Genomic DNA, 9,925 nt, shown 5'->3' with positions numbered 1-9,925 from the left:
ATCTTATTTACTAGTGATCAGTGTTCAAATGGGCTGAATGAAAGTGGGGCACCTTAGAAAAGGTGATCACAACCTTATGAACCACCTCCGTAAGAGTCTACTGGCCCATATGAATGGGTGATATGTACAGCTTTAACGTGTCGAGTTGGCTTACTGACTATTTTTTTGTGGTATAAAAGGGGTGACCTGCTATCCAGAGGTATGTCCGACGACTCTCCGACAACACAGGGCCTCGCCCACCAATCCAAATAAAGCAAGCAGACAACACTGCTGTATCCAATATGAGATTGAGAAATTAAGTAAGTAAGTAAGTAAATTAAAGAATATTTTTTAAAGCGCCTTTCTAGACCAGGGTCACAAAGCGCTTTAACAATCAAAATCAATACACAGTTAAAATATATACACATAAGACAAACACACAAGTCCCAGAAAATCAGGGAAAAGCACAAATAAAAATGTCTTAAGATGTTTCTTGAAGGAGTCAGTAGATCATCAAACACAGAGGGAGAGGAAGATCGTTCCAAAGCTTAGGAGCAACAGCCTGGAAGGATTTCTCTCCTCTGGTCCGGAAGCGTGTTCAGGAACCATCAGTAAGAACCAGAATATTAAAATTGATCCTGAAAGAAACTGGCAGCCAGTGAAGAGTTTTAAGGATCGGGGAAATGTGAGTTCTTCTACTAGAGCAGGTCAGAATTCTCGCTGCAGAGTTTTGTATGAACTGCAGACGAGACAGATCCTTCTTGTTTAGACATGAATATAAACTGTTACAAAGATGGATGTGGAAACAAAGTAGATGACATCCAAAGAAAAATAATCATTTCAAGATTAAGTTAAGGTTGTCAAACGACGAAGAAGAAACGTCGTACAACCCTAGGCAGGGAAGTACATCTGAAGCGTGGCATTGAAGTAGGACAACTAGAATAACCAGAACTTCTTATAAAGGCCTTCTTACTTTTATACCAGGAGCTGATGAAGTAGTGGACAGAGGAGCAGGCTGGAGAGGGACTGAGAGGTGATTCCCTCCGTGATGGCCATGGAAGGAAATCAGGACGCAAAGGTGGAAGAAAGAAAAGATAGAGGCTTGATCCCAACAAACAAAAGATCTGAAGTATGTCCTAATCTATACATCAGAAGGTTTGAGTCTAGTAGGAAATTTAATAGAACCTGTTGGGTTTCTCGAACTTACAGAATGATAATTTGCAACTGCTGGACTGGATAGAAAGAATAATATCTGTCACTGTTGCAACATATCATCCCATCAATGGTTATTCACCGACTCACTCCAGCGTTGAAGGTCAATGGACTTTTCTAGCAAGACAGAGTGGCCCATTCGGTGATAGAGAGAAAGCTTCAAGAAGTCTTGTGACGGTGCATCTGATCCGGCAGCAGACACTTGAGCAGATCCATGGAAGACGCTGTTCAGTCGGAAGACCACCCACGGAGGGGTCACTTAGAGGAGGTCAAAAGGTCCCCATAGGTCAAAGCCCACTGGTGGGAATGCTCTGTCAGAATCTGGGTCACGTGTATGCGCCGGTCATTTCCTTTTCTCTGTGAGGCTCGGCAGCAAACGGTTTGCGCTATAGCAGGAAGAGTTAGGTAAGTATCAGGTCGAAGGTCGCGCCGGGATGAAACACTCATAATCCTGATGAACACCCCGCGGTGGGAGAAATACATAGCTCTGTTGTTACAGGGATTAGTAGAAGCCGGAGTGTATGTTTGCTGCAGCGCCGCCGACCAATGGAACAGACAACAAAGTGTAACGTAAGAGCACGTCATATTTCTGAGTTCGGTCGTCAACGACGACGATCATCTTTGATTAAGAACGACCCACCGAGTGTATCTCGTGCCCTCACCCCTGTTGACCGTTGACCTCCTTTTTAGGCGAGACTTAAACCGGTAAATTCAGGTGCGAGCGACACATCAACGTTTTTTACCGTGCTTCAGCAACGTATACGTGTCCCTTTAAAACTGTAGTAGTTGTTTGCTGGGTTTGTATTATTTGGGATAAAAGAGTATTAAGCAGACGATCAAAGCTCAGTGTCTGAATGGTTGCATTAAGTCACTAATCCTGCGGGGAGAGGGGCAGTCAGGCCTCATCTCATAGTCCCCTCTCCACAGCTGCACAACAACACACACACACTCACAAACAATCGCCATCAACAATTAGCGCCATCTAGTGGAAGAAATATATATTTAATTTTAAATCCTATTCTGTTGTTCAAAGACATTCTTCAGCAACAATAAAGGCACTTAAGGTGTCTGTCTGACCATTCGACGACCTGGTGTTGGCCAAAGATCAAAATGGATTTGTAAGGACGCAACTTCCTTCGTTCTGCTCTGACAATGTTCCTAAACTCTGAGTATTGTTTTTTTTCCCAACAGGATAATGCTCATTGCTGCACAGCTAGGTCAAGTGAGGTGTGGATGAAGGATCACCAGATCAAGACCCAGTCATGGTCAGCCCAATATCCAGACTTAAACCCCATTGAAAACCTTTTGAATGTAATCAAGAGGAAGATGGATGGCCATCAAACAAAGCTGAGCTACTTGTATTATTGTGCCAGGAGAGGAGTAAAGTCACCCATGAACAATGACAAAGGTGGGGGAGAGCACGCCAAGAAGCCAAGATATTAAAAAATAAAGGTTATTCCACCGAAATTTCTGAATTCTTAAATCATTTCATTCTAAAATGAATGTGATATAGTTTTTTTTTTGTACTTTTTGAGTTATGAAAACAGTCCATTTGTCAGTTTTCCGGAAATAAATTCTGTAAATGAGAATATTTTTTATTTGGAATCTGGGAGAAATGTTGTCAGTAGTTTATAGAATGAAACAAACATACATACATACAGTATATCATATAATATAAATACAAAGACATGTATGAATGTGTTCATTAACCACAAGGACTTGCTGTAAATGTATAAATATAATATTAATAACAGGAAAGGTAAGCAGATATCTGATTTGTATCCGTGTATGACGGATGGCATGATGATCATAATGATAATAATTGAATCAAAAAAATTAATAAAATAAAATCATATATTAGTTCATTCACACACCTTCATTTACAGTCATGAGTCAGTTGAATATCTTAAAACGTTTTATTATTATTATTATATTACTATTATTATTATTATTTATTTTGTATATTTTGTACATATTGTTTATCCCTATTCTGATTTTGTTAACCAATTCCATGTATTTATAACAATATGCACTGGCGAATAAAGCTGTTCTTGAATCTTGAATCTTGAATAAATAAGGGCAAGTATATTTTGAACCACTGGAGGGCAGCAGCACACAGTATTCATGATAATGGAAGTAAGTAAGTAAGTAAATTAATGGCGTTTGATTTGTAGCATGGCTGGTTAAAGTGAATGTTCAGATTATTCACTTTAAGGACATTTTCTACGACGGCGATGATTCGTTCGGTTAAATATGTGCGTGATTCAACTTGAGAGTGGGAATAGAATTAACCTATTTAGGAGTGTTTGCTGGTGTGTTTGGATGAGAATAATCAGGCTAATGAAGGTACCAGGGGACTCGGCTCAATCACAAGCTCCCGCCGCCGTCCTCTCCATCAGCCCCCGCTCGGTAATTATTTACCATGAAAGGACACGAGCAGGGATTAATCAGGGAAATAAGACTGATTAAATGTTCAAAGGAGAGCGAGAGCTAATGGGAGAGAGGAATGTCGTCTATGCTTTCATCCTTGATGTGGAAAATGGACAACATTAGCAGACAGTGTGCTGACACACACACTAAAAACATGATGGAACAGAATTATCAGTTGAAACAAATGTTTGATACCAGAGTTGAGCATCTGTTGAAGACACACAGCTGCCCTTTGAACCTTAAACTCCAAACTCCGTCTGCCTATGGAAACTAAACAGCCAGAGTGAATTCTACTCATTTGTTTGGTATATTTGTCACTAACACAAGTAAGTAAGTAAGTAAGTAAGTAAGTAAGTAAGAAAGTAAGTAAGTAAGTGAGTAAGTAAGTAAGTAAGTAAGTAAGTAAGTAAGTAAGTAAGTAAGTAAGTAAGTAAGTGAGTAAGTAAGTAGTAAGTAAATAAGTAAGTAAGTAGTAAGTTAGTTAGTAAGTAAGTAAGTAAGTGAGTGAGTGAGTGAGTGAGTAAGTAAGTAAGTGAGTAAGTAAGTAGTAAGTAAATAAGTAAGTAAGTAGTAAGTTAGTTAGTAAGTAAGTAAGTAAGTGAGTGAGTGAGTGAGTGAGTGAGTGAGTAAGTAAGTAGTAAGTAAGTAAGTAAGTAAGTAAGTAAGTAAGTAAGTAAGTAAGTAATTAAGTAAGTAGCAAGAAAGTAAGTAAGTAAGTAAGTAGTAAGTAAGTAAGTAAGTAAGTAAGTAAGTAAGTAAGTAAGTAAGTAAGTAAGTAAGTAAGTAAGTAAGTAAGTAAGTAAGTAAGTAGTAAATAAGTAAGTAAGTAAGTAAGTAAGTAAGTAAGTAAGTAAGTAAGTAAGTAAGTAAGTAAGTAAGTAGTAAGTAAGTAAGTAAGTAAGTAAGTAAGTAAGTAAGTAAGTAAGTAAGTAAGTAGTAAGTAAGTAAGTAAGTAAGTTATTTGTGAATTTGAAAATGAATCCTGAAAGAAACTGGAAGAGTTTTAAGGATCGGAGAAATGTGAGTTCTTCTACTAGAGCAGGTCAGAATTCTCGCAGCAGAGTTTTGTATTAACTACAAGCGAGACAGATCCTTCTTGTGTAAGAAAATCATTAAACACATTAAACATAAAGTGCATTATTACCTCCACCAATGAGGTTAAACATATTTATTTACATTTTACATTGTTCATATTATCATCAGCTGGTCTCAGTGACCACTTTCGTTCAATTTTAATCTAGTTTAAAAAGAAAAGTCAGTGGAGTGCAAGCTTGTTGTAAAATCTACTGATCTTTATGATCTGCCACATCGTACCTTCACACACCTGCCCATCCATCCACTGTAGCAGGTGTGTGAAGTCAGGAAAGAGTTTAAAACAACACCAAACAGTGTGAACACTTCCACACAACAAACATCCTGGATGACTTCAATAACTTAAACACCACATCCTGACTGTGCTGAGTCACAGTGGAGTAGTTTTTAAATCTTCTAAATAAACCTCACACACACACGCCAACAGATAACAACACACACACAGAGATGAAGGCGTTCCATGGACGGTGCGAACAAAACCTCTCATAAAGAAGCTGCTTCATTTTAACCCATTTTCACGGTCAAATAAAAACGACAACTTCATACAAACCGACATGAGCTCAGCAACGTCCGACATCGTGCCTTCATTTTCTATCTGAATCAGCCACACACTGAAGGGAATTGAGACGCACACAGTGTGTAAACAGCGTGCAGCCATTTATAGATCAGAGAGAAAAGAGAGCATCGTCCTGCACGACTTCTCTAATGGTGAGCGGTCTTGTAAAACTTTCATGGCAGAGGAGAGAACGAGAGGCGGAGTGAGGGAGGGAGGAGAGAGTGCGGGCGAGTGAAACACTATCTCTCCGGTGAAATCTGCTTACCGCTCCACTTTTGCCGTCCTTCTCCGACGTCCTCTGACCTCACCCCCCCCCCCCCCCTGGTGGCCGGTCGCCAGAGGCTGCTGCTGTCGCCAGGTGTCCATAATATTCAAATAGAACAAGAGTGAGGAGGATGGTGTTGAATTATGACGAGTTTACATCACCTAACTAAGACGTGTAGAAAACTAGATCACTTGAAATACATGCTGGAGTCAAGTTCTGCCCGAGTTTTCCTGCGTCCCGCCTGTCAAAGTGATATAAGAGTTTATTTAAACTGCCTTGTTGTGCACAAGTGTCGGCTTCAAGCCTTCAGTTGTTATTCTGTTGCTTTATTAGTAGATCTGTGACCATATGTATCACGATACATGTGTGACAATACAATATATTGTGATATATTGTGATACCGTAGTAGCAACGACATATTGCGATTTATTGCGATACCGTAGTAACAACGATATATTGCTGTGCTGTAGTAGAACGATATATTGCAATATATTGCGACACCGTAGGTAAAGCGATATATTGCGATACTGTAGCAACAACGATATATTGCGATATATTGCGATACTGTAGTAACAACAATATATTGCAATATATTGCGATACTGTACTAACAAAGATATATTGCGATATATTGCGATACTGTAGTAACAACGATATATTGCGATATATTGCGATACTGTAGTAACAACGATATATTGCGATTTATTGCGATACCGTAGTAACAACGATATATTGCTGTGCTGTAGTAGAACGATATATTGCAATATATTGCGACACCGTAGTTAAAGCGATATATTGCGATACTGTAGCAACAACGATATATTGCGATTTATTGCGATACCGTAGTAACAACGATATATTGCTGTGCTGTAGTAGAACGATATATTGCAATATATTGCGACACCGTAGTTAAAGCGATATATTGCGATACTGTAGCAACAACGATATATTGCGATATATTGCGATACTGTAGTAACAACGATATATTGCTGTGCTGTAGTAAAAACGATGTATTGCAATATATTGCAACACCGTAGTTAAAACGATATATTGCGATACTGCAGTAACAACGATATATTGCTGTGCTGTAGTAGAAACGATATATTGCAATATATTGCGATACTGTAGTAATAACGACATGTTGCGACATATTGCGATACTGTACTAACAAAGATATATTGCGATATATTGCGATACTGTACTAACAAAGATATATTGCGATATATTGCGATACTGTAGTAACAACGATATATTGCTGTGCTGTAGTAGAACGATATATTGCAATATATTGCGACACCGTAGGTAAAGCGATATATTGCGATACTGTAGCAACAACGATATATTGCGATATATTGCGATACTGTAGTAACAACAATATATTGCAATATATTGCGATACTGTACTAACAAAGATATATTGCGATATATTGCTGTGCTGTAGTAGAACGATATATTGCAATATATTGCGACACCGTAGGTAAAGCGATATATTGCGATACTGTAGCAACAACGATATATTGCGATATATTGCGATACTGTAGCAACAACGATATATTGCGATATATTGCGATACTGTAGTAACAACGATATATTGCTGTGCTGTAGTAGAAACGATGTATTGCAATATGTTGCAACACCGTAGTTAAAACGATATATTGCGATACTGTAGTAACAACGATATATTGCTGTGCTGTAGTAGAAACGATGTATTGCAATATGTTGCAACACCGTAGTTAAAACGATATATTGCGATACCGTAGTAACAACGATATATTGCTGTGCTGTAGTAGAAACGATGTATTGCAATATGTTGCAACACCGTAGTTAAAACGATATATTGCGATACTGTAGTAACAATGATATATTGCGATATATTGCGATACTGTAGTAATAACGATATGTTGCGACATATTGCGATACCATAGTAACAACGATATCTTGCGATAAATTGTGATATATTGTGATACTGTAGTATCAACGACATACTGTAGTAATAAAGATATGTTGCCATATATTGTGATTGCGTAGTAACAATGATATATTGTGATTTATTGTGATACTGTAGTAATAACGATATCTTGCGATATACTGGTATACAGTAGTTACAACATTATGTTGTGATATATTGCGATACCGTAGTAAAAACGATATATTGTGACATATTGCAATACTGTAGTAATAACGATATGTTGCTATATATTGCAATAACGTAGTAACAACGATATATTGCGATATATTTCTATATATCTTGCGATACTGTAGTAACAACGATATATTGCGATACTGTAGTAATAACGATATGTTGGGATATATTGCAATAACGTAGTAACAACAATATATTGGGATATATTTCCATATATTGCGATCTGTAGTAATAACGATATGTTGCGAAATATTGCGATACAGTAGTAACAATGACATGTTCCGATATATTGTGATACTGTAGTAACAACGATATATTCCGATATATTGCGACACTGTAGTCACAACGATATATTGCGATATATTGCGATACTGTAGTAATTACAATATGTTGGGATACTGCAGTAACAACAATATATTGCGATACCTTAGTAACAACAATATATTGCATTATATTGCGATATATTGCGATACTGTAGTAACAACAATATATTCTGATATATTGCGATACTGTAGTCACAACTATATATTGCGATACTGTAGTAATAACAATATGTTGCGATACTGCAGTAACGACAATATATTGCGATACCTTAGTAACAACAATATATTGTGTTATATTGCGATATATTGCGATACTGTAGTAACAACGATATATTCCGATATATTGCGATATATTACGATACTGTAGTAATAACAATATGTTGCGATACTGCAGTAACAACAATATATTGCGATACCGTAGTAAAAACAATATATTGCGATTTATTGCGATATATTGTGATACTGTAGTAACAACGATATATTGCAATATATTGCAATAATGTAGTTACAACAATATATTCTTTCTTTCAACACTTTTTCTGGCTTTTAAAACAAAGAAATAAGCAAATACTTTCTCTAATCAAATGTGAAAGTGCTTGTAGGAAAGTACTTCTCAAAATATGAACGTAAAATGTAAACTTATATTAACAATGAAGTGCATTAACAGTCTCACACAACCTGGAGCAACATCCAGTATCTCTCAGTGTTTTTTTTTTTTTTTTTCTATTTAAACTTTGTTTTAAAGCCAAAATGAGTCCAAACATCAGCTTTAAAAGCTGAGGTTAAATATAAATGTAACCTTTGAAATAACATTTTACTTTAATTCAAAGTAATTTTACTTATTATTGTTTCTTAGATCCGCTCATATTCTTTGTCGTGAAGCGTCTTTTCGATTTTTATTAAAGTTAGTGGTGTTGAATTTTGTAGCTTGATTTCTTCTGCCACTGCTGCGTCGGCACGTCACGTCTGTGCAAAAATGTATTTAAAAAAATATACAGGGTTGTGAATAAATGTATCACGATATATATCGATACTATCTTACACCCCTATTTATTAGGTCCACATGATTGACCCCCTGATCCACACGATGAGGATCTACAGCACAGTGTCTGCTCTTCACTACTGTCTTGTCAGCCATCGCAGAAAAAACAAACTTCCACAAATTCCAAAAGGTTTTAAAGCTATGAAACTGAACTGAGTACAGCTTTGGATTGACCTTTCACCTCTCGTCCAAAAAGCTTCTTCAAGTTCAAATAAGCGCGGAGAGATTGTTCTTGGGAGAATTCTTTCTGAGAGTGCTTGCTATTTTGTATCTATTATTGAATCACAAACAAAACTGTGACTCAGTATTTTCTCCGTAGAGACCACTGGCCACTGCTGAGGAAAAGGCACCGGGGTGGGTAGAGACCGCCGCCCACACAGGCGAGTCAAAGTTCGTTTGAGAGATGACGACCTTGCATGTGTTTTATGCTTCGAACAGACGGTCATGAGTAAAAGCAGCAACGATGATGTCCAGCTCAGACTGTGGGCGTTTTTCCTCAGTGGCCCAATTACTCCAGAGTTTCCATGAACTAATACTCACCTCTGGAAACGTCTGCACACACAGACCAGAGGGAAACACACAAAAATAGTTTTTTTTGGGGTCAAATAAATCCTTTACTTTTAGCAATCTATGACTTGGTCTACCTCGCAGTGGAGCAGAAGGGCAAAAGCTCGCTTGATCTTGATTGAATGATCTAATTTTTTAAATAATTAGATGTGTGAATGATCTAATTTGTTGACCAGTCAACAAATAGTATTGCGATACTGTAGTCACAACGATATATTGCGATACTGTAGTAATAACAATATGTTGCGATACTGCAGTAACAACAATATATTGCGATACCTTAGTAACAACAATATATTGCGTTATATTGCGATATAT

Source organism: Callionymus lyra, chromosome 10, assembly GCF_982586985.1.
Source record: "Callionymus lyra chromosome 10, fCalLyr1.hap1.1, whole genome shotgun sequence".
Classification (NCBI taxonomy): Eukaryota; Metazoa; Chordata; class Actinopteri; order Syngnathiformes; family Callionymidae; genus Callionymus; species Callionymus lyra.
Note: the sequence above shows the minus strand (reverse complement) of the source record.